The 27,800-nt window shown below is 46.1% G+C and overlaps 2 long non-coding RNA genes across 2 annotated transcripts; one reads left to right on the top strand and one right to left on the bottom strand.

The window, feature by feature from the left end:
* Nucleotides 1-1,445: 1,445 nt before the first annotated feature.
* Nucleotides 1,446-22,051, bottom strand: LOC144336236 (uncharacterized). Its single transcript, XR_013407853.1, has 2 exons — nucleotides 18,655-22,051; nucleotides 1,446-4,000 (listed from the first exon to the last, which is right to left on the bottom strand). It is a non-coding gene; the product is annotated as an uncharacterized LOC144336236 (long non-coding RNA).
* Nucleotides 3,118-26,982, top strand: LOC144336235 (uncharacterized). The gene is made up of 6 exons (XR_013407852.1): nucleotides 3,118-3,244; nucleotides 4,322-4,630; nucleotides 6,030-6,327; nucleotides 16,888-16,953; nucleotides 22,096-22,218; nucleotides 25,859-26,982. It is a non-coding gene; the product is annotated as an uncharacterized LOC144336235 (long non-coding RNA).
* The last annotated feature ends 818 nt before the right edge of the window (nucleotides 26,983-27,800 follow it).

The following is a 27,800-nucleotide window of genomic DNA, read 5'->3' as shown; positions in this document are numbered from 1 at the left end:
AGATGTGTAGTGGCACATCCTTGCGATGCTAATTTGCATTTCCCTAATGATGTTGAGCATCATTGCTATCCATGCATGTTTTTTTAATGAAGTATCTGCTCAAAGGCTTTTACTTATTGTTTTCATTGGCTTATTTATTGTCTTATTATAGTTTTGAGAGGTCGGTATGTATTCTGGATACAAGACCTTTATCACATACATACTTTGCTAATATTTCCTCCAGTCTATGCCTTGTGTTTTCATTCTCTTGATAGTGTCTTTCAAAGGGCAGAAGTTTTTAATTTCGATGAAGTCAAGTTATCAATCTTTCTTTTATTGTTTGGGCTTTTGGGATAGTTTCTAAGAAATCCTGATCTAACCCAACAACACCAAGATTTTCTCCTATGTTTTCTATAAAAATGTGATGGTTTTCAGTTTTACATTTAGGTCTGTGGTCTATTTTGAGTTAATTTTTGCATATGATACAAGGAATGAATCAAAGTTCTTTTTTTTTTTAACGTATGGATGTTCAATGGTTTCAGTGCCATTTGTTGAAAAAGACTATTCCTTCGCTGATGAATTGCTTTCATATCTTTGTCATGTATCAGTTGTCCCTAGGTGTATGAGTTTATTTCTGGACTTTTAATTCTGTTCCACTGGTATTTGTGTCTGTCTTTATGGCAATACTGTACCACACAGTCTTGATTACAGTAGCTTTATAGTAAGTCTTGAAATTAGGAAGTGTTAATTCTCTAACTTTGCTCTTCTGAGTGTGCTTTGTAGACAGCATATTGATTAATGCTGTTATTGTTACTTGGAGGTCCTTTCGGGTGAACCTAATTCATTTCCTGTCTTAATCCCCAGTGTAGTTCATAAGGATCTGTGCCTTCTCCTCAAGCCCCCACCCTGCCTTTGCTCCTCTCATTCTTAGTTCTTGACTTTGCCCCTGACTTGGCCCAAAAGTTAAAGTCGTCAGCTAACGATTCCTTTGAGCTCTTACGCTCCTCTGCTATAAGGTCACCTCCATTTGCACGAATCCTTACCTGCTTTGTTGCTGGCTCAGAGAACGATACCAGTTTTAATGAGAGTTAGCTAATTATAGTTAACAAACATTGAGTTATTTCTATGGGCCAAACACAGATATGCACTTTACACCATTTCTCATTTCAGCATAACATTTCTATCAGATGGAGATATATTATTATTCTCATTTTACAGAAGAGGAAACAGAGGCAACGAGGTTCATTACTTCATTACCTTTTCCATGATTTTGTAGCTAGAAGGAGATGGATCTGGCATTCAAGTCCAGGGCTGTGTGATTTCTGTCCCTCCTCCTGGCCAGCCAAATCCCAGTAGTGCTCACAATTTTGTCCCCACCTAGCTGATGGAGAAGCTCGCTCCATTCATTATCCACTGTCCCACCCCTGCCCCCATTGTCTCTTCTAGTTTCCCTCTCCACTTGCTCCTTTCTTTTTTCTTTTTAAAAGATTTTAGAATTATTTATTTATTTTGAGACAGGGTCTTGCTCTGTTGCCCAGGCTTACTAAATTTATCTGGGTCCTTTGTAATTTCTGCATTCATCATAATTTTTTGGAAGAAAATTTCAAAGTAGTAGAGTGTAGTGGCACAATCATAGCTACTGCAGCCTTGACCTCCTGGGCTCAGGCAATCTTCCTGCCTCAGCCTCCCAAAGCTCTGAGATTACAGGCATGAGTCACTGCACCCGGCCCTTCCTCCTTTTCATCATGGTGCTCACAACAAAATAAGTGTTTTCAACTTGGGCTAAGAAGTTAAAGTTAAAGTTTTCCAACCCTTTTTCTGCAGCCAGACCTGGGTTCTGCAGCTTAAGTTGTGTATTAGATAGCTTCAGCAGAATACATCATGGGCACCTCAAACATCAAAACAAAATTTACCATCTTCTCTCCAAACCCCTTCTTCTTCCTGAATTCTGTGTTTCAGTAGATGGCTCTTACAACCATACAGTAGCCCAAGCCCAAAACTGACCATGGAAAAACCCAGATTTTTGTTTCAAAACCCTGCTCTGCCACTTACCAGATAGGAGACTGTTGACCCTCAGTTTCCCAATCTGAAAAGTAGGGATAATAGTCCTACCCTCACATGGTTGCTTTCAAGGCTAAGTGATCATGTTAGTTGCTCAAAAATGAGTAATTATCATTATCATCATTGTCATTATCATCATTATTGTCATTGTCACCTCCTTATGCTCCCTTGCCTAAGTTCCACAAAAATATCCTGCACCCTCCTTTTAATTCCTTTGATTCTGCTGTTACTTTTTGCCAAAAGGTTATCCTGACATTCTAGAGCGGTGATCACTAAAGTGCCAAATCAATCCTTAGAGATTCAGGAAGAAAGTATTAGAATGTTAATTTATATTCATTTTTTAAAATCTCATCTTTTAGGTTTCTATTTATAATTTTAAAATGTTTAATAGAGTATACATACAATTTAGAAATAAATATAACTATTGATGGTACATGTTCAAAATTGTTGCGACAGCTAGATTATAAAGATAGTTGGGAGGTCACCATTCTTGGCTGGGTAAGGTGACTCTTTCTTCTCTTCCCCCAGAATGATATGCTGCTTTGTCATTATTTATTGTCTTCCTCATGGACAACATGAGGACAGGGACTGTGATTCAGTCAGGATGAATCAGCAGACAGCACGATCCACTCTAGCTACAAGAGAAATGGATTTATTATAGGTGATTGACCCACAGCAGAGGTCCCTAAACTTTAGGGCATATCAGAATCATCTAGAAGGTTTGCTAAAGTCAAGCCTACTGGGTCTAACCCCGAGAATTTCTGATCCAGCAGGTCTGGGGTGGGGCCCAAGAATTTGCATTTCTAACAAGTTCCCAGGTACTGTTGGTCCAGAGCCCACCCTTGGAGAACCACTGGGCTACAGAATGATGGCAAGGGCTGGAGAGGGAGGCTACAGAGTGGGTCCAGGTGCAGTCTCAGAACCATACTGCAAAACTGGCCTAGTCAGGTAGCTGCTGTATCTGCTGCTTCCACTGTGAACTCAAAAACCACATTGCCTGTGCTGCAGGCCGGAAAGCTGCTGAACCAGGAAGCTGTGCTGATGCTGCTGACTGCCCCTGAGGTTAGAGATTGACTAGACATAGTGCCACTGTCACCCCTGCTGGAGAAGGTCCAAAGCATCTCCACCTCTGTGCTTCCAGAGGGGCAGTGTGGTAGCCACTTAAAATGCCCAGGCTGTACCATGCACCAGAGCGTCTGCCTGGGTAAGCTGCTATTATTATTATAATCGACCTGGAAGACTACTCGGGGAAAACCCTAGTGCAAGGGACTTTGGAGGAAGAGGTCTTCAGTGTTTCAGCCTTTGGTGCACAGGAAATCTTGCTAGGAGGAGGTTGGAGTGGTTTTGCGTGAGGCGAGAGCAACGTCTGCTGCAGACTGTTTTTCATGTTGTCTCCTGGTATGGTGCCTGAGCTCTAGGACTTGGCACGTAGAAGGCCCTCTTCCTTTTCCTTCCTCAACCTGCTAGTCTCAGCCACTCCTCTGAGCACATACAGTATGCTGAAGTGTTTCAGCGTTTCAAGTGGGCTCTTGAGCATGCTGGGTATCCAGGGAGACCAGAATTCTTGCAGTGACAAGTCTGCCCGGGCTATTTCCATCTAGGAGTCAGTCCCACTTAGCTCACTGGGGGATCTAGGGTACATGCGTTTTCCTAGAGTGACCTCCCCCTACCCCCTTCCCTCCACATCCTCGTCTCCAGAGCCTGGAACCCTGGGATGCCACCTTGGTCTTGAGAATCTCTGAGGCTGAATCCGTTTCTAGGAGGGAGACCTGAGGTTCTTCCACAAATGAGGTGGGGAGGGGTTGGAGGGAACTGTATTGTTTCTAATACATCCTTCACACAACAGGTGCAAGTATAGAGAGTTCCAGCTTAAACTTTAGGATGATGTAACAGTGACAGGCATTTAGTAGAAAGTGCACTTCAGGGCTGGGCCCGGTGGCTCACGCCTGTAATCCCAGCACTTCGGGAGGCCGAGAAGGGCGGATCACGAGGTCAAGAGATCAAGACCATCCTTGCTAACACAGTGAAACCCCGTCTCTACTACAAATACAACAAATTAGCCAGGTGTTGTGGCACACACCTGTAGTTCCAGCTACTCGGGAGGCTGAGGCAGGAGAATCGCTTGAACCCGGGAGGCGGAGGTTGCAGTGAGCCGAGATGGCACCACTGCACTCCAGCTTGGGCAACAGAGCAAGACTCCGGAGCGAGACTCCATCTCAAAAAAAAAAAAAAAAAAGAAATAGTGCACTTCAGATTCTGAAGACTGGCCTTTATCCCACAGGCAAGGGATATGCTGTATGACACTCTCTCGATGCTGGGCAGTGGCTGCGAGCCGAAGCGCCCAGGCAGCCCTGCCCTCAGAAGGGTAAACCACGGACACCTGATGCCTTCCTGAAGGAAGAGCGCTCAGCCTGCCAAACCAGCAAGTGCTGATGCTCCAGCGCCTTCTTCCCGCGGTTCTCGAGTCTCAGCAGAAGAGAGAAATTGATGACCCTGTCGTTGTAGCAGCCCCATCACCCAGCAATTAATTTTAGTTCAATGCTTCAAACGCTCTTCAGGCGCAGTGTGCGTTCAGCTGTGTCAGCTAATGGTGAGTACCCGGACAACCATTCTGTTTCACATTCAGTACAGTATTCAATAAATCACATGAGATACTCAACCCTTTATTAGAACATAGATAGGCCTGTGTTAGATTATGTCGCCCACTGTAAGCTAATGAAGGGTTCTGAGTACATTTAAGGGAAGCGAGGCTGAACTCTGATGTTCGATAGGTTAGGTATATTCAAGGCATTTTAGACTTTCAATATCTTCAATTTACAATGGCTTTTATAGGGATGTCGCTCCACTGTAGGTCGAGGAGAATATGTAGTCAAGTTGCCTGTTCATGAGCACATTTTAGGTCAAGGTGTCTTTCACGCAGCTTCTTGGGTTTGCTCCTTCCTTTTGAGTTTGAGCCTGGGGGTGTGTGTTGAGGATAAAAACCAGGTGTGGGCCAGGTGTGGTGGCTCACGTCTGTAATCCCAGCACTTTGGGAGGCCTATGTGGGAGGATCTCTTGAACCCAGGGGTTCGAGATCAGTCTGGGAAGGTGACAAGACCTTGTCTCTACAGAAATAAAATAAAAATAAGGAAATTAGCCAGGCCTGGTGGTGCATGCCTGTAGTCCCAGCTACTTAGGAGACAGAAGCAGGAGGATCACTTGAGCCCAGGAATTTGAGGCTGCAGTGAGCCATGATGACACCACTGCACTCCAGCCTGAGCAACAGAGTGAGACCCTGTCTGTATTTAAAAGAGAGAGAGAGAGAGACAGGGAGGGTGGGGGGGGGGGAGAGAGAGAGAGAGAGAGAGAGAGAGAGAGAGAGAGAGAGAGAACAAAGAGCAGGTGTGACTAGAGCTCAGGAAATCCTCCCTCTGGTAAGCAGTCCCAGCCTTCTATTGAGGCTGCCACCACTGCCATCAGCAGCGTTTGCAGACCATGACATACACAAACTGTTGTAAAATTTTGGCAGTGCTCATAGTGTCAGAGCCAAGCTTTGAAACAGCAAGGCAGCAGGAGACAGTGGGAGGAGGGTGGCATTAGAGACAGAAGGTCTCCGGGTTTGAATCTTTTCTCTCTATTGGCTGGTTGTGTGACTCTTGTCTCAGCTTCTTGGGCTGTACAAAGAGAAAACTAACACCTGCCTGAGGGACTTGTGATAATTTAATGTAGAGTGTTTGACATGTTATTGAATATTAGCAATTGCCGATATTTATAATGAAGAGCCGATATTTATAATGAAGAGCACTGGAAGCTGTCACAGTTCTCATAGTTTATTTTGCATTTGCTTATAAGCATCCTGTGCTCATCTCAGTGTCTGTGTGGTCTTAGTGGGATGCTGACTAGATGAATACTTGTAAACTTTACTCATTTGCGATCTCAAATGGGACAAGGGATAAAAATTATTTTTTATATTGTATATTTATTTAGTAAGTGAGCACTTTCCTTTTTAGGCACTGGAGATACAGAAATGAAAGAGACAACATGCCCTCAAGGATCTCACAGTGTGTGGGTGAGGTGGACACACACACATATCTAAGCACATAACAGTGAGAGGTGCGTGGTCACGAGGATGTGACGTGGAACTGAGAGCCCAGAGGAAGGGCTCTGGGTCAGGCATGGTCAGAACACACTCGGCCATGAAAGTCTTTGAAGGTGGTGAAGGGGTGAAGATGGTGAGAGGATTCCAGGGCTGGGAGAGGTACTCTCCCTACACGTTCTAACCGACTGGCCGTGGGGAGGAAGCTGGAGGTGAGGATGCGGGTAGTGCCTGGGTTTTTGCCTCATGTGACTGGGTGGATTGTCACACTTCGGCCATGCTGTCTTTGAACTCAACACCACCCAAATCATAGGATATTCCTAGTAATATTGATTTCCGCTAGATTACTTTTGGTACCGGAGTTTTAAGGGCAGAAGTCTTTGTCCCTTTTATTCCCCAACAGGAAGCCATTCTGGGCCATTTATTTGCTGTTAACTTACTTACACAGCCCACTGGAGAATGGAGGGGTGTGAGTGTGGGAACCTGGGTGAGGGCTGCACCAGACTGTCACCAGGACAGTCCTCAATGCTGCCTGGCTTAGCCACATTGCCAAAAACATATGCCCATAGGTTGTGAAATGTTCAATATTGTATTGTATGGGAGAAATACAAAGAGGAGAAAGAACTGGGTTGAAAAGGTGGTCTGATCAGGAATCTCAACCCACTGGCTTACAGACCAGGAACCATTCTAGCCAATGTATGGAAGGAACAGAAATGGGAAACAAAAACATTTAAATTATATTTTTCTCTAATTGCAATAAACTTGGAGGAAAGCTATTTTCTTACTTTGAGCTTTACTTCCAATTACGATGAATGCAGAGATTAATTACAAAGGACCTGGATAAACTAAAAATCATCTACAGCATTTTTTTTTTTTTTTCGAGACAGAGTCTCGCTCTGTCCTCCAGGCTGGAGTGCAGTGGCACGATCTTGGCTCACTGCAAGCTCTGCCTCCCAGGTTCACGCCATTCTCTTGCCTCAGCCTCCCGAGTAGCTGGGACTACAGGCACCCGCCACCACGCCCGGCTATGTTTTTTTTGTATATTTGGTAGAGACGGGGTTTCACGATGTTAGCCAGGATGGTCTCGATCTCCTGACCTCGTGACCTGCCTGAGCCCCACAAAGTGCTGGGATTACAGGCATGAGCCACTGTGACTGGCCTCTACAGCATATTTTAAAAGGCAAAAAGGTATTTTAAAATTCATGTTGGAAGACGTAGGCTCTAGCTGGGGCTGAGACAGATGATTCAAGTGTCTTTTTTATTTTATTGCGCACTGAGGGTTGAAGCTGCAGAGCATGTGTGCTTACCATTGTGTGTGCACATGTGCATACATGTGTCTTACACCAAAGACTGAAATCTCAAAGAAGCTCCAGTGAGCAGGTGTAACTGTTATGCTACAAATGAACAGGCGTATTGTAGATTGCTGTTATACAGTTCTTTTCTTCATACATACCTTCCTGGTATAACGTTTTTTTCCTGAAAGCAAACAATTTCTACTATTGGATTCTTGAGTGTATCATTAAGCTTCTCCAAACACAAATAACATCTACTATGCTTTAAAAGTAATGGCCCACACAGCTATTTATCTGTGTGCCTGTTTATCTGTTTATACCTTTGCCTGTTTTCATCTTCAAGCAAATGGGGGATCTCAGAAGCCTTAATGAAGTAACTATCCCTGAACACTCAATAGTCAGAATCCAGCCGTCAAATCAACACCAAGGTATATACCGGGGAAAGGAAGGTTTTAGGTGAACTCCTAGCTGCATGTCTGGTTAACCTGCAACCACACAAAGCAGCCAGGGCAAAGGTGTGTCCCGATGCTTTGTGGTGTACTTGGAACTCCACAGCCAGAAGATTAGATGTTGTTTGCTTACTGTTCAAAACAAGAGGTGTAAAGGAAGTTCAGCAACAACCGAAAGATGACTCGTAATTTGTAACTGACTGGCTATGCTTGGCGAGCCTGGTGTATTTATAATCTTTCAAAGTCAAGCGCAAAGGCTCCCAAGCCTGATGCGTCGCCCCACTGCAGAATTCCTGTTGATCACGCTGGTTGTCACCATAAAGCCTGAGCAAAAGTAAACTTTTCTGTCCCAAGGGTTTCCTTGTACTGAAAGAGCCACTGCTTGAGGCTTTTTACAGGATCACAGCCAATGTCTGTTTCATGTGGCAGGTCCCTGGGGACTGTAATTGCAGAAGTATAACCTGGCGGTTATGCCACATGGCCCAAGAAACTGCCAGGGGACCAACGTGCTTCCTGCCAGACGACCTTTTGCAGCTGAAGGCACTAGTGCCCCATCTGCGGTCGCTGTCTCTGTATGAACAATTCTCTGATGTTCCCTGGGCAAAAGGACGTGCTTGTTGACAACAATGAGTCAAAACTTGGAACCCTGAGCCCTCGCTCTGCCACCATGTCACTTTCCTGTTAATGGAGTGACTTGGTTAGGTGTTAATTAACAAGGGTTTTTGTTTTTATGAAACAAACTGTTTTTAAGTATTAGGCATTTCCTACCTTTGAATCAACTCAGAGCTCATTTCCTACTAAAATGGTAAGTGATATCAATATAAGGATGTGGAAGGTTTGCCCAGTTTAAGCATTGGGATTGGAGGCCTAAGCTGCATGGCTGAGGGGATTTGGGCCACAAATGGTCTCACTGGTTGAGGACATGGATGCTGGAGATGCTCAAGTCTGGGCTTCTTTGTCTCTCTAGCCTCAGTATTCTCATCTGTAAAGTGGGGTGATGTGAGAAGTCGATGAACTAATATTCATTAGCACATGAATAATGACAGCTAATACTTGTGTGGCCCCCACTACATGCCAGGCACTGTTTTTCTGTTAACTCATTTATTCCCCAGAGCAGTCCTATGAGGGAAGTACTATTGTTGTCAGTCCCATTTTACAGATGGAAAGCTGAGGCACAGAAAGGTTAGTAACTTGCTCAAGGTCATGCAACTACTAACTGGCACACCTGGGATTTGAACCTATGCCTGACTGTAGAACCCGTGTTCTTATGACGCCAAGTTGCACCTTTTGTAAGACAGGCAGTCGGTGGCATGCACTTGGTAAGTACTCAGTAACGATCAGAATGGGGTATACGGCGGATCACCTGGAACAGAAGCCATGTTTGTCACCTCTGTTGGCTATGGCGCAAGGCATGGGTGACCTGTAAGGGCCTCATAGTGCTGTCTACTTATCAAATACTCAGCTTCTTAGCTGTGGCCACAGGAGACTGGGGCAACCAGAAGTCTGGTAGGGTGTCAAGCCAATAGTCATCCTGGGGATGATGAGATGCCACCAGATCGCTGCTGACTTGAGCCAAGCTGGTGGTGGGCACTTCAGGCCATGCAGGGAACCAGGCATGAGAGCAGGGTGTGACAGGGGAGAGACACTTGGTCTGTGTGTGTGTGTATGTGTTTAGGGAGGCAGATGGGAGCCTCAGGTGATTTCGGGTATCGGGAAAGATAGCTTGGGATGGGGAGTTGGGTCTCAACCCTCGTCTCTCACTCAGGTCTACTCCTAACTGGAGACACTGAGATGGAGAATCAGGGATGAATGCAAGAAGCTGACGGGAGCCATCCCATCCCCATAGCTATGTGTTAGGGAACATGGGGGATGTTTTAATAGTGAAGAAATGCCCATAGGATGTTTGGGGGTGGTGATGACTTCTGGTATTTCCTTTCAAAAGGCTGAAAATACTGACAGTGTTGTGCTGAAACTGGCTTTAGATTTTCACCCTGTTTGTCATTCTGCTCTAAGACTGGCCGGGCACTATTCTAGGGGATGGAGATTCAAAGACAGTAAACACATAAACATATAACAGAAATCAACAGGGTCATCCAGAAGTAAGCACTGGGGTCATGGGAGCTTTGGGATGGAAGAGGCGGGCTCAGAGACAGTGGGGAATAACAGCTGAAGGTCAGCCTTCGAGGCAGCTGGAGGTGGAAGCATGATCAGGTTTAGGACAGGAAGGCAAAGGATGAGCAGTTGCATCTTGATGGGGCTTAAAATGTCAGGCCAGGCGAGTCAGAAGATAAAGGTGGGGAGGGAGGGCCAGGTGTAATATATATTTTATTAATTTTTTTTTTTTTTTTTTTTTTGAGAAGGAGTCTCCCTCTGTCACCCAGGCTGGAGTGTAGTGGCACCATCTTGGCTCACTGTAACCTCCCCAACCTGGGCTCAAGCAATTCTCCAGCCTCAGCATCCTGAGTAGCTGGGATTACAGGCGCCCGACACAATGCCCAGCTAATTTTTTGTATTTTTAGAACAGAGAGGGTTTCGCCATGTTGGCCAGGCTGGTCTCGAACTCCTGACCTCAGGTGATCCACCTGCCTTGGCCTCCCAAAGTTCTGGGATTACAGGTGTGAGCCACTGCGCCTGACCTAGGTGTAATACATAAAGGAGTTTGTGCTTTATTGGCTGGTCAGAAACGTTGGTGTCATTAGATGTCTGAGTTGCTTATTTATTATCATTATTTTATTTTTTAGAGACAGGGTCTCACTCTGTCACCAGACTGGGGTACAGTAGTGTAATTATGGCTCACTTCAGCCTTGAACTCGTGGGCTCAAACCATCCTCCTGCCTCAGCCTCCCAAAGCACTGGGATTACAGGGGTGAGCCAGCACACCTGCCTCCAAGTTGCTTTGTAAACAGATCCTCCTGGCAGCAGTATGGAGGATGAAATTCCTGAGAGAAAAAGCCGAGCCAGGGATATCTGTTACAGGAAATCCAGATGAGATGATGAGGGCTTAAGACTGAGATCACGGGAAAGCCAGGTAAAAAAAAGTAAGTAGGACTTGAAATGTGATTGGTCATTGAATGAGGCGCTGGGAGACAGAGAATGAAAATTCAAGGACAGCTTCCAGGTTTCCAGCTCAAATGGCCAAGTAGGTGGTGGTAACAGCCACTAGTTCACAATCACAGGGAGTGGGTAGCTGGGTTGGAGCAGGAAATGATGGGGTTAGCAGGGAACATGCTGAGTTTGAGGTGCCTGATGAGTATTTAGGGGGAAGGCCCAGGAGGCAGTTCCAGAGGCCTTAGTTAACAGCATCTGCATCTAGTGCATTACTGAAGCCTCAGAGAAGAGATGGGCTTGGCTGGGGAGAGAGTGAGTAGGGGGTAGACCAGTGCTCCAAGGAGAGGACTCAGCAGTGCCGGCAGCCTGAGGCTAGGGTGCGTCAGCTCAAGGCATCTGGTGTGGCCCGGGCTCTGGTGGGCAAAGACGCTGGGGCCTACACTGGCTTTGCAGGAGAATAGGGCACAGCCGGCCTCTTTCAGGGATTGGTGCATTGGGTCTCAGTTTCAGGTGCAGGGCTGGAGGGAAGGGTGGGATTGAGGAAGAGAAAAAGGTCACAGCCCTCTGCTGGCTACAGGGGCTCTTTGAAAGGGGAGCATTTAAACGTTAGAGAAACATCTTTAAAGGTCCTGTTCATTGAGGGTCCAGGTAGCGGTTCCTTTTTTTTTTTTGAGATGGAGTCTCGCTCTGCCGCCCAGGCTGGAGTGCAGTGGTGTGATTGATCTCTGCTCACTGCAACCTTCGCCTCTCGGGTTCCCGCAATTCTCCTGCCTCAGCCTCTCAAGCAGCTGGGATTATAGGCGCCCGCCACCACGCCCGGATAATTTTTGTATTTTTAGTAGAGATGGGGCTTCACCATGTTACTCAGGCTAGTCTCAAACTCCTGACCACAGGTGATCCACCCGTCTCGGCCTCCCGAAGTGCTGGGATTACAGGTGTGAGCCACTGTGCCCGGCCCCAGGTTGAAGTTTTTAAGCAGATGACGAGGTAGAACTCACCTGTTTGCCTTTTTCCAATTGTGCGTGCGCTCCTCCTCCCAAGGGCCTGAGATTCTGACAGGTGTGTGACAGGCGTGGGAGTTGTCCTTCGGGAGCTGGCAGTGAGGGATCCATTTTGTGGACCAGAGTCTCTGTGGGACGATTCTGATGCATCCGTAACTGATGGAGAATGCACCATTTGCAGTGAGGGAAGCAGTGCTAATGGGAGAGAAGGCTTGGGACCCTCCTTTGTATTTTGCACCCCTGGGTTGAACCATTTTCCCCCAGCACTTAAAGTGCCCCGCCCCAGCCTAGTCACGGCACACAGTCCCACCGTTTAGAATCTCCACAAGTTCATTCACACTGCAGGTCAACAACCACATAATCATCACTCAGTCACGCCGCGTGTGAGGAAGGTGAGGGGCAACACCTGAAGCCATGGGACTCTGCAGAACACCATGGAACATTGAGGTAACTTTTTCTCTTTTTTTTGAGATGGAGTTTCACTCGTGGCCCAGCCTAGATGCAATGGCGCTATCTTGGCTCACTGTAACCTCCGCCTCCCGTATTCAAGCAATTCTCCTGCTTCAGCGTCCCAAGTAGCTGGGATTGCAGGTGCGCACCATCATGCCTGGCTAATTTTGTGCTTTTAGTGGAGATGAGATTTCACCATGTTGGCCAGGCCGGTTTCAAACTCCTGACCTCAGGCGATCCACCCTCCTCAGCCTCCCAAAGTGCTGGGATTATAGGAATGAGTCACCGCACCCGGCCTTGATGTACTTTTTCTATTAAATGATCTAAGAACAATTTAACGGGCAGAAAGTATGACTGTAATAAATGTGTGCAATCCAAAACTACCACCCACCGTCCATGAAAATACAAAAGCCAAGCTGTCATGCCAAATCTAATTGGTTACTTCTGTTTCTCTGCTAATAGTTGTTAGCTCCACTCATTTATTTGTTTTATTGTATCAGTGTCCACTGTCAGATAAGTAAGAGCAGGTGCTGAAATTTTCAGAAACATTTGAGGGAACATTTTCAATGGAATCTATTGAAGTTGAGGTGCTTTTAGTACACCAGTACAACTGCACCACCCCTGAGTGTTAGCAATAAGGCAATGATTTAATTTTACTGTGGAACTCCCAAGTCCAGCGTATAGAATAAATTCAGGATTATAGTTTGAGAACTACTGGCTTAAAGAGTCCCGTTTCTTGCTTCTTTAGCTGTCAAACAGTGACTGTGATTTGTGTGTATATATATATATATATATATACACACACATACATATATTCCTGGCCCAAGTGATGGGCAAGCTTCGAAGCAGATGAGGACTGCAGTCAAAACTAACTGTGCCCCCTGAGTGTTCTAGCTCTGAGGATTTGGTCCCTGGCTTCTTCCTTCAATCTGCACCATCAAGAAGCATTCTTGGCCAGGTGCACTAGCTCACGCCTGTAATCTCAGCACTTTGGGAGGCCGAAGTGGGTGGATCACTTGAGGCCAGGAGTTCCATACCAGCCTGGCCAACATGGTGAAACGTCGTCTCTAAAAATACCAAAATTAGCTGGAAGTGATGGCTCATGCCTGTAATCCCAGCTATTCAGGAGGCTGAGGCACAAAAACTGCTTGAATCTAGTAAGAGGAGGTTGCAGTGAGCCAAGATCACACCACTGCACTCCAACCTGGCCAACTGAACGAGACTGTGTCTCAGAGAGAGAGAGAGAGGAAAAAAAAAAAATCATCCTTCTAGGTGCTGCACATAGGTCACGTGCTAAAATCAGCATTCCAAGGGCCAGAAGGACTTCCAGAGGCATCTTTCAGGTGCGGACACTAGTTCAGAGCCTCACAGATAGCTCCAGTTTCTGCCCAAGTACGTTCAGGGCCTGAGAATTCACTACTTCCCCCTAAAAAGGTTCTTATGAACCATCATCTCCCATCTCCACCCTCTAAAACCACCTAGTTCTTAACTTCTGCTTTGTTTTTGCTATCAGCACTCTCTGCCTTGTATTGTTATTTGGATACTTAACTGTCACACAGTGGTAAGGGCTTAGGTTTTGGAACCATTTGCGTTAGAATCCCAGCTCCATGTTTATCTTCACCATTTACAAGCCACGTGACCTTGGCAAGTTACTTAACCTCTCTGAGCCTCAGTTATCACCTATATGGGATGGGAATAACCTTAGGGTCTATTTCAAGGATTATTCGGAGGTCTAAGGTAATGGGAGGAACCTGCTTGATGTGTAGAAAGCTCTCAGTACGGCATAGATATTACTGTTATTCCTCTGCTGGACTACAAAATCTCTGAGGGCAGGGACCTCTTCCTGGATATCTTTGAACCCCTCCATAACAGTGGGCAAAGTGTCTGTCAGAGGGATTTAATGAATGCATCACACAAAAGAGACTGTACTGAACAAGAGGGACAGGAAGCTTGGATAATTATTTGAATATCTGTAGTCAGAAGGCTTATACATGTAAAGCCAAAGCTCCTGCCAAAGAACTGTGGAGCAGAAAACAAAACCCAGAGCAGAATGTCAAGAGCAAGGATGTGTTGGGACAGGAAATGGAGTCGAGATTGGGAGAGGTCATGCAGAATCAGGTCACATTCTGGAGGGAAGAAGGAGCAAAGGCACAGGATGAGTGAGTGCTAATTAAGGTGGCCAAAGAGAACAGCATGGTGCTGTAAATGCCGGCAGAGCAGGGAGCCCTGCTGCCAACCTGACCCCACACAGGCATGTTGATGAAAATGGAAAAAGATGGCTGGAGTTAATGATAATGTATTATAGATTGCAAAATCACTAGAAGAGAGGGTTTTGAATGTTCTCATCCCAAAGAAATCATAAATGTTTAAGGTACTGGATGTGTTAATTACTCTGATTTGATCATTACACAATGTACACTTGTACTGAAACATCACACTGTACCCCAGAAGTATGTGCAATTATGTCAATCATAAATTTAAAAATTAAATTTTTTTTAAAAAAGGAAAAACAATCTTTTCACTGCACAAATCATTTTCTGAGCCTGCACATTGGCATTCAGCTTTCCTCCTACGCTTGTGGCCTTAAAGAGGGGGAGTATGACTGGCAGCGCGGCAGCCTCTCGATATTTACAGACCCCGGCGCTCACTCCTGGCTTCAATGCTGTTTTCAGCTGGAGCCTCTTCCTGCCATTCCTTTCCTCTCTGCATGGCTGCTGATGCTCATCCGGGAGCAGGAAATGAGTGCATTCTTAGGCTTTTCTGCAATTAGTCTTCTAAAGAGAAAAACAAAACCAAACAAGAAAGAAAACCGAATGTTTAGGGATATTCTAAAAACTTGTACAGGCTGGCTATTGACGGAGGCCAGTAAAGAAAGGTGGAGGCTGACGACTCAGCCCCCTGGATTGGAGGTTTGTGGGAATTTATCTCGGGCTTTCTTATGTTTATTCTATACTTCCAAATAACTTGGAAGGTTTCTTTGGAGATTCCAACATGGGAGAGGAGGCCCTTGCAAACTCTCTTGACTATGCAGCGCCCCATCTTTTGCGGGGAGAAAATGGCTTTGGGACAGCATGCAGAGGGGACAGGGCCACTCTCAAATCTCCACCCCTTAGATCACTGTGTCACCGCTGGGGTAGGGGTGTGCTGAATAAATTAAAGGTGTTATTGTAAATTGGAAGTGCGCTAGAGCCAGGTTGCAGAGGCACACTCTCAAAGCCGCCTTCGGTGAAACCACGGAAATCTCCAAATACTACACATTGGGGCTTTTTTCCGCTTCCCTGAGAACCAGCTGATAATTTACTGGCATGTCACTGCATGTAAACAAAATCCAAGAGCAATCAGTTAACCTGCTGGACTGGACAAGGAGTTTGGCATAAAACTGGCCAGATAAACAGATAAACCTTCCATTAAGGAAGGTCTCCCTTCCTTAATGGAAGCCTGATAGGAATGAGGCCCACGGTGACTCAGCAGCTCGTTCCCTTTACTGCGTAGCCTTGGAAGTAATGGAGTGGGCTTTCATGATTTTGCTTCTTTCTTCTTTTCCACTGAAATGGAGGCCTCCAGTTGCAAAGCTCTCCATTGTCAGATTACGCCGCCTGATGGGCATGAAAAGTCCACAAAAGAGAATTTTCTGATGTGAGAATGGAGGGTGTTGCCTGTAACTAGTGGCTCCAGATCCCCGTGGTGGCAGTTTAAGGCAGGTGGGAAGGCTCTAGACGCGTGGGACTGGAGTCTTGTGTTCTCTGCCTCCCAGCTGAATTCTGACTCCTCTTTCAGCCTTGTACCAGTCTCCCTTCAGTGACCATCAGCACGTAGAAGTGCTGTTGAGGCTGGAGAGTGGTGAGTTCAGTTTCAAGGTGCACTCTAGAGATCAGGCCTGTGTGTATTTTTGGAACTGCCCTCCATACATTCCAAAAACTGAAAGCTTCGAGGTCCACTCGACCAGCTGACCTAGTTTTTCAGCTAAAAGACCATGGCCTGGCCTCCTAAAGTCCTATGTCTATAGATTCCAGCCAGGTGGGACCCATGGTGCCCATTTTGTTAATTCCGAAGCACAGCATGGTGTCGGAGAAAAAGGACGGAATTTGGAATACAGGAGTTTGGAGTCAGACTTAGGTTGAAGGCAAAACAAATCTTTCGTGTCGAAGTCGGAAGGGGATGGGGGTTTACTGAGAAAGGGCACAAGGAGACGTCCTGAGTGATGGAAAGATCTTTTCCCTTTTGGGGTGGTAGTTACACAAAGTGCATCCCTTTGTCAAAATCCATCAGACTGAATACTGAACATCTGTGTCTTATTGAATGTAAATTATACAGCAGTTTTTAAAAGGACAGGTTCCAGTCCTGGCCCTGCCTCTTATTTACCATCTAGAGAAGTTCCTCACCTCTTTGAGACTCAGTTTCTTTTTCTATTAAATGGAAGTAGTGCTTATACCCGTGCTTATATTCAATAAGATCATGCAAGCAAAAGCGCTTTGTAAATGACAAACAGCCTCGATGAGCAGATCACTCCTATCATTATTCTTTCCATCCAGCTGCCTCCTGGAGCAGATTGTTAAGCTGATGAGAGTCTGGGCTGTGCCTCGCCACTTGCCTTGGAGGTTAGTGTTTATCTATTTTAAGGAGACTCTGGAGATATCAAAATGCTGCAGAAAAGCAAATGGAATATGGATGTGCCAGGGAGAGGAGGACGGGCTGGAAGGGAACAGCTGGGGAGAAAGCTCTCAATCCAGCTCAGCAGTAGGGCCGGGCGGGTGCCGAAAGGGAGTCGCTAAATGCCTGAGAGAGAATCGTGACCAGTAAAAGCAGCATGAGTTGAAAAAAAAAAAAAAATCACATCTTGCCGAACAAATTGGGTCACATTCGTGATGGAGTTAGTCACTGAGAGCAGAGATGGGAAAGCAGTTTCAGGGCAAAATGCAAAAGATTTGGGGACCCTGGTGACTCAGCTGAACGTGGCAAAGGTCACTTGGGCATCCTGGCCTGGGTTGGGGGTTAAATAAAGGCTCTTCCTGTGGCTTCTGCTGTGAGTCTTAGCATACTTTTGATTTGAACTTGAACTTGATCTTTACTCCTTAATGGCCACCACAAGCTAGCTTTTTTTCCTTTTCTCTCTTTTTTTTTTTTTTTTTTTTTTTTTTGAGACAGGGTCTTGCTCTGTTGCCCTGGTATTACCCAAGCTCACTGCAACCTTGACTTCCTGGGCTCAAGCAATCCTCCAACCTCAGCCTCTCAAGCAGCTGGGACTACAGGCACGTGCCACCATGCCTGGCTAATTTTTAAAATATTTTTTTGTAGAGACGAGGGTCTCACTGTATTGCTCAAGCTGGTCTTGAGGCTCACCTCAGCCTCCCAAAGAGCTGCGATTGCGGGCATGAGACACTGAGTCTGGCCTACAAACTACTTTACATCAGAATCAAGAGCACAGTGTACAGTTTTAAAAAGGAAAATCTTAGAAAGAAGCCGAGTTAAGTGGAGGCTGAGAAAGCAGGAAGGCCATTCCGGAGTTCACCCTCGGAATTCAAGTGGGAGGAGACAACGGCCTGAACCCAGCCAAGCTTTTTCATGATTATGCCGACAAAGTCCTTTTGGTTTAGAAACATTTAACCCCAGAGCCAATGTCCTTTGACGATAAAATCCTATAAGATGATTGAACAGTGTCAAAATAAATGTTAAATTGTTAGCCACTAAAATAAAGTTAAAACAGGGAAAGATTTAACAGGAAGAAATAATCTAAAAGAGAAATCTGATGTGCGAAATTTTGATTTTATCCTCATTATAAACATTTTGGTGCTTTCTGCTAGCTATTTCTGCCAAGAAATGTGATATGTTGAAAAAGAAGAGGAAATGTACTCTCTCTAGATGCTGTGACTATAAAAGGCTGTTTAAAATGATAGGAATCAGTCAAGGTTCTCCCAGTGACCAAGGTTATAAAATTAGAATCTCAAACTACCAAATCAGGGTGAGAAAAAAAAAAAAAAAACTTCAACAAAAGCAACATCTAAATTTATTTTATTATAATTTCCATCATCCAACAATGTTGGTGTTTCTCCGGACACATCAAATTTCTTTTCTTTTTTTTTTTTTTTTGAGACAGAGTCTTGGTCTGTTGCCAGGTTGCAGTGAGGTGGTGCAATCTCAGCTCACTGCAACCTCCACCTCCCGGGTTCAGGTGATTCACCTGCCTCAGCCTCTCGAGTAGCTGGGACTAGAGGTGCGTGCCACCACGCCCAGCGAATTTTTGTATTTTTAGTAGAGACGGGGTGTCACCATGTTGGCCAGGATGGTCTTGATCTCTTGACCTCGTGATCTGCCCACGTCGGCCTCCCAAAGTGTGGGGATTACAGACGTGAGCCACCGCACCCGGCCCACACATCAAACTTCTTATGTTGTCAATTCCCTACCCTAAAATACATCCTTAAGGGAGCAAAGCTGGGGATTGAGGAGAGATCAGGTGGGGTGAGGGGCACCGTGAGAAGGCAGGGCATCTTTCCTGCCAACCTCTGAATCTGAGAGATGCCAACGGTGCATCAATATATCAATATCAATACCCAGGATGCTGAATGAAGCCTAGGTTGGAGGATCCTTCCAAACCCAGGTCTTTGTCTTGCTGGAAATCTTGTGCCCCTTCTCCTCTGCCATCCTGTCTCCCACCTCAACACTTTAGCTCTACTGCTCCATTAATTAGCACATGGAGTCTGAGGCTGGGCCTTTTGCATCCGGGCACTGGCTTCATATGGTTCCTCAACCCCCTTTGTTCACAGGTCTTCAGGAACCATGTAAGATGCAACTTCTCCCCTAGGTCTCTTGTAGGCAGGGACCCCTCAGAGGATTCCTCCTTCCAACGCCCTGGCTTTGGGGTTGACAGACTTGGGTTTGACTCGGCTTCATCCCTTATTGGCCAGTTAGTTAAGCTCTGTGAACGCTGACTTCCCTGCCTGGGAGGGTGGCACACTGACGGAAGTGGCTGAACCCATGAGCTGTAATTAGCTACTCAACACTTTTGGCAGTGACTTGATGGGAGAGCTTGATGGCAAGTTGCCCAATAGGTGACAGGAAACCAATGGATGTGAACTAAGAAGAGGGATCCACGATCCCCAGTCATGAATTTGGGACATGACTGGGATAGCCCAAAACAAAGGCTGTGTTCTTGTCCCAGATCAGCTTTCCAAGTGCAGGACTGGGACGTGTGGTTCAATGGTAACACGTGTGAAATAGATTTAGGAGTGTCTGGTCCACAGTGACTTCCTGGTGGGGACTGGGACAGGACAGGGTAATCTGGGTCAGAGTTCTTCGGTTGCAAGCAACTGAAATGGACTCTAAATCGGAAAAGGGATTTTCTGGAAAGGTATGGAATAGTTGTTGGATACTGAAGAACCAAGCTGCAGGAAAATGAGGACACCCCCGCAACCCCATCCCTGAAATGGGATCATCAGAACTTCTCTGTTCCACTGTTTTCTGTTACATTTTTCTTCCAAATGCTCAAAACTCTGGAAGCTAGAGTCTGAAGGCCTAAACTGGGTTCTGTGTGCTACCATCCTCTGAGTGGGAGGGGCAGGGAGAACCAGGACTTCTCAGAATAAGGAAGAACAGCTCTCTAATGAGAAATCACAGTGCTTTTACCCAAAAAAAAAAGCGGGAGGGTGTGCTTGACAGGCCAAAGCAAGGGATCTCCGGGATGCTGATTTTAGAAAGGTGCACAGAAAAACAGGGAGATGATTCCACGCTACTCCTTCCTGGCCAAGATCAGGCCAAGTTCTGGGCAATACACTTTCTGAGACTTGTGACTGCTTGGAGTGAGAAGGGATAGGTTCAAAAACAGCAATTAAGTTGCAAATATCTGAAAAACACGACACACAAGCAACCTTGAGAGAATTGAAGAGATCGAACCCAAAGGAGAGAAGACCGAGTTGGCGTTTAATTGCAGCCCTCAGGCTCTGTGAGGCTTAGAATGTAGATGGAGGACAATTTTGTATTCACTGGTTGTGAAAGGAAGACCTAAAATCAAGAAACAGGAGCAGATTAAAGAGGAACACATTTTATCCCATTATATGTAAGATCTTTCCAAGGAATGAAATGAACTGAGTTGTAAGGTAGGAACTTCCCATTTCTGGGAAACCTCGGATGCTCAGTTACCTTTAGCAATAAGCACACTCCTCAGGATGGATCACAACCCGTCTGGGTGCCATGGCCCTGCTGCTGAAGATGCTGACCTAATAATGGTGATTCAGGGCCAGAAACTGCACTCCCTGTTTGGCCACATCTGCCAAAGAGCACTTTTCTGAATGTGGAGTTCTAGACATGGACAATGTGAGTGATGATGGGGAGAACAGGAAAGGCCTCCTCTGTACTCCTAACCACCTGCCCAGGCCCTACATGGTGCAAGCCCGCCGTGCGCAGTGCCTTACGTGACAGCGCTGCTTCACCAGAGGACTTCTTTTGAGATGTGTTGCATTGACCCACTTCCTTCTACACACCTTCCAATGGGAATGGCATGACATCTTACTTTATCTCTGCACAATATTCAATGAATACATATTGAGTCTCTATGGTGATACCTATGCTTAGGAAGCTAGAGCATACATATTTTAAAACGTCATGTTGTACATGTAAAAATATATATATATATAGTCACTTAAAACATAAAAATAAGTAAAAAGGAAGCTAGGGTATCAGAGTTGAAAGGACCTTTTGGCCGGGCGCGGTGGCTCAAGCCTGTAATCCCAGCACTTTGGGAGGCCGAGACGGGTGGATCACGAGGTCAGGAGATCGAGACCATCCTGGCTAACACGGTGAAACCCCGTCTCTACTAAAAATACAAAAAAAAACTAGCCGGGCGAGGTGGCGGGCGCCTGTAGTCCCAGCTACTCGGGAGGCTGAGCCAGGAGAATGGCGTGAACCCGGGAGGCGGAGCTTGCAGTGAGCTGAGATCTGGCCACTGCACTCCAGCCTGGGCGGCAGAGCGAGACTCCGTCTCAAAAAAAAAAAAAAAAAAAAAAAAAAGGACCTTTTGTGATCAGTGTGTTTACAATGCTTGAATATACCCAATGGCATTTCTGACAAGTTGATTTGTAGCCTGGTCTTGATTCCTTTCTGAAACTCACAACCTCCTAACATAGTCCACACACCACTTGAGTGGTTTTGGTTGCTAAAATTCTTTCTTACTGTAGGCTAAAATCTACTCACGATTTGGCCATATCTATCAAAATTTAAAATGTACCTATCCTTTGACCAGCATTCTACCTCTAACAATTTATCCTACAGATATAGTCCCCATGGGCTCAAAGACATGTGTGCAAAGATATTCATTGCAGCAAAGGACTGGAAATAATTTAAACGTTTGACCAGGGGACTGATGAAATAAATTATGGAATATTTGTACTATGAGAAACCAAGAGGCTGTTAAAAAAATTAAACCATTCTCATGCACTGACAGGGAAAAATCTAAAATTCATGTTGATTTGTGAGAAAGAGAGACTGGCTCAATAATATGTGGAGAATAATTCCATTTATGTGATAGAAAAAAAGGAGATACATGAACATATGCTTAGGTTGTACCTGGAAAGATACTGGTAACTGTTTGCCTCTGCTGAGGGCATCTATGGTAACTGGTTTCAGGGGTAGAAGGAAAAATTTTAGGTTTATACATGTATGTATATATGTATGTGTGTTTATATGCATGTATATATGTGTGTGTGTGTGTGTGTGTATATATATATATATATTTTTTTTTTCTTTTTTAGACAGAGTCTTGTTCTCTCACCTAGGCTGGAGTACGGTGGTGTGATCACAGCTCACTGCAGCTTCAACCTCCCCATGCTCAAGTGATCCTCACACCTCAGCCTCCTGAGTAGCCAGGATCACAGGTATGCACCACCACACCCTGCTAATTTTTGTAGTTTTTGTAGAGATGAGGTTTTGCCATGTGGCCCAGGCTAGTCTCAAACTCCTGGGCTCAAGTGATCTGCCCACTTCAGCCTCCCAAAGTGCTGAGATTACAGGCATGAGCCACCATGCCTGGCCGCATGTATAGATCTTAATTTTTTTAACCCTGTGCATGTATCATTTAAAAAACTTCTTTAAAAACCTGCCCTCTTAAATCCTAGCACAGGGTCCACCTGGTTCTACCTCATAAAGCTGTGCAGAACACCTGTAATCTTTCTTCTGTTAACAGCGTGCATTTGCAAACTTCTCCCGTGGGCCTTTATACCCTGTCTTCTACGGGTTAAACAAACACAGTTCTTTACATCAATGCTTCTGTCCCTGACCATCTGGTCTCCTGTCCCCTCCAGACCCAAAACAATGGGCTGTGCTGCAGCAAAATGAGGGTGTCCTCAGTGCACTGAGGCCCTTATACCATGAGAGATGACAAGTGATGTCAGGGAGAGGAACACCTGCAGAGGCAGTGCTGCCCTGGGAGGCCCTGTCCCAAGCAGTAGTGGGAGCATCTGGAAGGGGTGAATAGGGAGTGTGGGCGGGGCTGGGATGGAAGAGAGGCTAAGCATGCCGAGACCAGCTTTGCCAAGTTGTGCAGTGCATGAGGGTCCCCTAAAGGGACTAGCTGGCTAGAATGAAAGAGAAAAACCAGAATATCCTACGTTTACATGGCTACTTTATAATGTTCAAGGCATTTCGCAAACTGCGTTACATTTGTTACTTATCACAATGCTTTAAGGAAGGTATTCAGGAATTATTTTTCTCATTTCAGGAGAAAGCCTTGGCCAGAGAGTTTAAGGATTTGGGGCTGGGCACAGTGACTCGTGCCTGTAATCCTAGCACTTTGGGAGGCCAAGGCAGGAGGATCACTTGAGGCCAGGAGTTTGAGACCAGCCTGAGCAACACAGTGAGACTCCCATTTCTAAAAATAAAAAAATTAGGCCTGGCATAGTGGCTCATGCCTGTAATCCCAGCAGTTTGGGAAGCTGAATAAAGAGGATCACTTGAGGCCAGGAGTTTGAGCCCAGCCTGGTCAACATGTAGAGACTTTATCACTACAAAAAGTTTTTATTTATTTATTTTATTGAGACAGGGTCTCAATTTGTCACTTAGGCTGGAGTGGAGTGTGCGATCACAGCTCACTACAGCCTCGACCTCCTGGGTTCAAGTCAGCCTCCCGAGTAGCTGGGACTACAGGCATACACCACCATATCTGGCTAAATTTTTGTACTTTTTGTGGAGACAGGGTTTTGCCATGTTGCCCAGGCTGGTCTCTAGCTCCTAGGCTCAAGCAATCTGCCTGCCTCAGCCTCCCAGAGGCCTGGAACTGCAGGCATGAGCCACTGCTCTTGACCATTTCTTTTTTTTTTTTTTTTTTTTTTTTTTGAGATGGAGACTTGCTCTGTCACCCAGGCTTGAGTGCAGTGGTGCGATCACGGCTCACTGTCAGCTCTGCCTCCCGGGTTCACGCCATTCTCTTGCCTCAGCCTCCCGAGTAGCTGGGACTACAGGCGCCCGCCACCACGCCTGGCTAATTTTTTTGTATTTTTTTTTAGTAGGGATGGGGTTTCACTGTGTTAGCCAGGATGGTCTCAATCTCCTGACCTCGTGATCCGCCCGCCTTAGCTTCCCAAAGTGCTGGGATTACAGGCATGAGCCACCGCGCCTGGCCAGCCATTTTTAATTTAAGAGACAGGGTCTCACTTTGTTACCCAGGCTGGAGTGCAGTACCCTTACTGCAGCCTTGAACTGCTGGGCTCAAGCCATCCTCCCACCTCAGCCTCTCAAGTAGCTGGGGCTACAGGTGTGCGTCCCCATGCCCAGCTAACTGAGCCACCACCATGCCACCACATGCCAGTTGTGACAAAGTGAGACCCTGTCTCTAAAAAATAATTAAATAAAATGTTTTAAAAAAGGATTTACTCTGGTGTTCTGAGTCCTTACTTCATGGACACTTTCCACTATGCAGCCTGCCACTGATTTCACATAAAGACAAACAAACCAAAAGAGACCCTTTGCTAAATTATCCCAAGTCTTACAGTCAGGAAAGACTGGAAAATGTTTTCTGTACAGACAGAGGAAACTGACCGAATGATTTCACCAGATCATCATGCACACTGGGAGTTCCAAAGCCCCACCTCACCAGTGTGATCTGCCCACTTCAGCCTCCCAAAGTGCTGAGATTACAGGCATGAGCCACCATGCCTGGCCACATGTATATATCTTAATTTTTTTTAACCCTGTGCATGCATCATTTTAAAAACTTCTTTAAAAACCTGCCCTCTTAAATCCTAGCACAGGGTCCACCTGGTTCCAACCCATAAAGACCCCATAAGACCCTAGGTTAGCCAGGAACACTGGGGGACCCCTTTGTCTCCATTGGCCACACCTGGGCCTGCCTCTACCAAAGGATAAGAGACCAGTTAAGCTTTCCATGTTGGAGAAAGACAAGTCCCGTCCCTATGGCTGCATAGGAGGAGCTCAGTGTGTCCTTAGGGCCAGGGGCATCTGTGGCCTGGGCCTTATACCTTGGGGAATCTCTGTTCTGTGGGGTCTAGACACTCAGAGTGGCAGCTGAGAGGTGGGAAGGAGGAGGCGAGGAGGGTCACTGGCAGTCCCAGTTACAAAATTTGGGTATCAGATGCCCCCAGCCAGCCTAGGATATGCACGTCACCCAGGCTTGGCTCTTCCTGCAGTCGGCCCAGGTCCGGGAGGCTGCTTGTCAGTAACTTTATTTTCACCTTTTAGGATGCTGTCCCTGGCCATTTTAACCTAATGGATCAGGATAAACAAGTTAGGGAAGCAGACGGAAGAGCACATAGGAGCATTTCCTTGCAGGCTGGAGCATCACGATTCCCCAGGGGATAAGAAAAGGGCTTCTCTTCTTGCTCATAGGAAAAGACATTTTACTAGGAGAGATGCTGTCTGGTGTTCTGCACCTGCAAACACTGGGCCAGGGAGAAAGGAGGCCGGGAGAGGAAGGTGGAGAGGTTTCTGCAGGAAGTTGGGCCTTCGGGCCACTCGCTGATAGATCTGGTTGCAGGGAGGGATATTTAAAATGTTTAACAGGCGGGCCTGACCCAGCAGACCTGTCACCGCAGGGCCTCCAGAGTCAGCTCCCGGAGGCCCCCTGCTGGGCCATATCTGCCCCCGTTTGGTTGGAGGACAGTGGGAGGTGTGGGGACTCTGGGGGCGGGGCCAGGGCCTGGGCTGCTTACCACCTAGTGTGGAAGCATTTCTGTGTGAGAACCAGGTGTGGCTGCAACCCTTCCCAGCAGCTGAACTTCAGCCCTGGTGGGGTTAGCAGCTGATGGTCCTGCTGGCCTCTCAGGGTGCCTGGCAAATCATGCCAGCCTCGTGCAGATTCCCGGCAGAATTGCAGACAAAAGACTTGTTTGCAGAATTGCAAAATTCTCCCATCCAGAGCCAGGCCGTGCACAAATGTCCCAGTGTACGGTGGGGTGGCCTCTTCTCCTGCAGTAACTCATGTGCAGTTCTGACAGGAGAAGCAAGCCGTTCTTGCTTTATCAGGAGGAATCTTCCTCTCCCTTTATCACCCTCTGGTTCCAGGATACCGTGTACATTTCCGCCCCCACCGCTGCGCAGCTGGAACACACTGTCAGAATGAATGCCTCATTGCATCAGGAATCCAGAGCTCTTCGTCTATAAAACAGGAGGGGTGGGCTTCCAGAACCACTAACAGATGTCTAAGTGAAAAAAAACTCCACACCTGCCCAACCGCCAGCTTCCTTTCTCATTCTTGAGGGCTCCCAGTAACAAGACATTAGAAAAATGTGTTGTGCGAGCTGCGGTTACCACTGTCCCTGAAACCCAGCTATCTAATCTCCCGGGAGTGAGAATTCAGACAGCGAATTGTCTAAGATGGGAGGTAAGAGGTGCCATGGGAGGCCAGGTACATGTTGCCCAGGAGCCCTGGTCGCCCAGGACGCTCGCTTCTGCAAACCCAACCGGGGATGACAGCATGGGCTGGCTAAGGCTGGTCTTGACAGAGAAGCCCATGAAAATTCCTGCTGGTTGTCTCAGTCTGAAGACCTCTGTTCTGATGACGCTTGAAATAGCAAAGCTTCATTTCATGATTTTTATGTTTATATGTACTATTTTTGCACTTTATTTTTCCTTTTTGAGACAGAATCTCCCTCTCTCTCCCAGGTTGGAGTACAGTGGTGCGATCTCTGCTCACTGCAACCTCCGCTTCCCAGGTTCAAGCAATTCTTGTGTCTCAGCCTCCTGAGTAGCTGGGGTTACAGGCGCACGCCTGTATTTTTTTTTTTTTTTTTGTATTTTTAGTAGAGAGAGGTTTCACCATGTTTGCCAGGCTGGTCTGGAACTCCTGGCCTCAAGTAATCTGCCCTCCTCAGCCTCCCAAAATGCTGGGATTACAGGCATGAGCCACCGTGCCAGGCCTATTTCCACATATTATTTTTACTGCTAATCCATATATATAGTTTTAAAATTCTGATATTTACAAACTTTAGTGAAAATTCACAGCCTTGTAGCCTCCTGCCCCACCCATTCTTGCCTTCAGGTACTGCTGTCCAGAGTCAGCCACTGTCTGTGACTCCTGGTATTTGCAGCAATCATTCCAAATGATGTGCTTATAGAGTTGTATCTTTCTAAACTTTAGAAATGGTCTCCTGACTTACTGGAAGATGAAGAGGTAGCTTTTTCCTCTTCCCCCCAGGACATGCTTCTTTCTCACTAAGGAACAGAGTTCCTGTATTTCTTCCTATTTTAGACGCATGCCTCTGATTATAATAAGGTTTGCCATTATTTTATGAGGCACTACACAAGAAGAGAAGTGCAAATAAAGTAACTATGATGCAAGTAAACTATCATGCAACACTTTCTTATCACATTGACTAAAAAATGTGTTCTGATTTCCAAAATGTTAAAATGAGGGGAAAAATATGCATTTTAGAATATTATGAATTACAGGACAGCACATCTTCTGATAAAATCCCTGGTCAGTATTTGTATTATTTTGCTTATGTAAATATTGTCTGCAGTGTACTGCATTTACATTTCTGCTTATGTATATCTTTTCCCCTCGGGAGTTAATAATTGCCTTGTCTTTTTTAGTTCATAGGGGTTTTTTTTTTTTTTTTTGGCATTTATGAGTAATTCATTCCCAAGCTCTCCTCAATGTGGTGAACACACTAGTAATCTTGCCATTGCATTTCTCTTCCTGTGCGGACATCCTCTGGGAACTATCCTTCTGCTTCAAACTCAGGCTGGTTTCTCCTCAGGTCTACTGTAGTTACCAGCCCAGATTTCAGCATCCTCCTGGAAATAATTTTTCCTTCTCTCCTGTGTTGGATTCCCTGTTTCCTAGAGCTTGTATCTTTTTCTTGGTTAATTCTTTGTTTTGTTGGAGCACATCCTCTAGTAGCTTCCTGAGGAAGGGTTCATGGCAGCTAAATATTTGGAGACCTTGTAAATGTCCCTTGTACTAGTCTGGGCATAGAACTCAACTTCAGGAATATTTTTTCTT

Source organism: Macaca mulatta, chromosome 17 (assembly GCF_049350105.2).
Source record: "Macaca mulatta isolate MMU2019108-1 chromosome 17, T2T-MMU8v2.0, whole genome shotgun sequence".
Classification (NCBI taxonomy): domain Eukaryota; kingdom Metazoa; phylum Chordata; class Mammalia; order Primates; family Cercopithecidae; genus Macaca; species Macaca mulatta.
The sequence above is the reverse complement of the archived record's forward strand: the minus strand, read 5'-3'. Positions and strand labels throughout refer to the sequence as shown.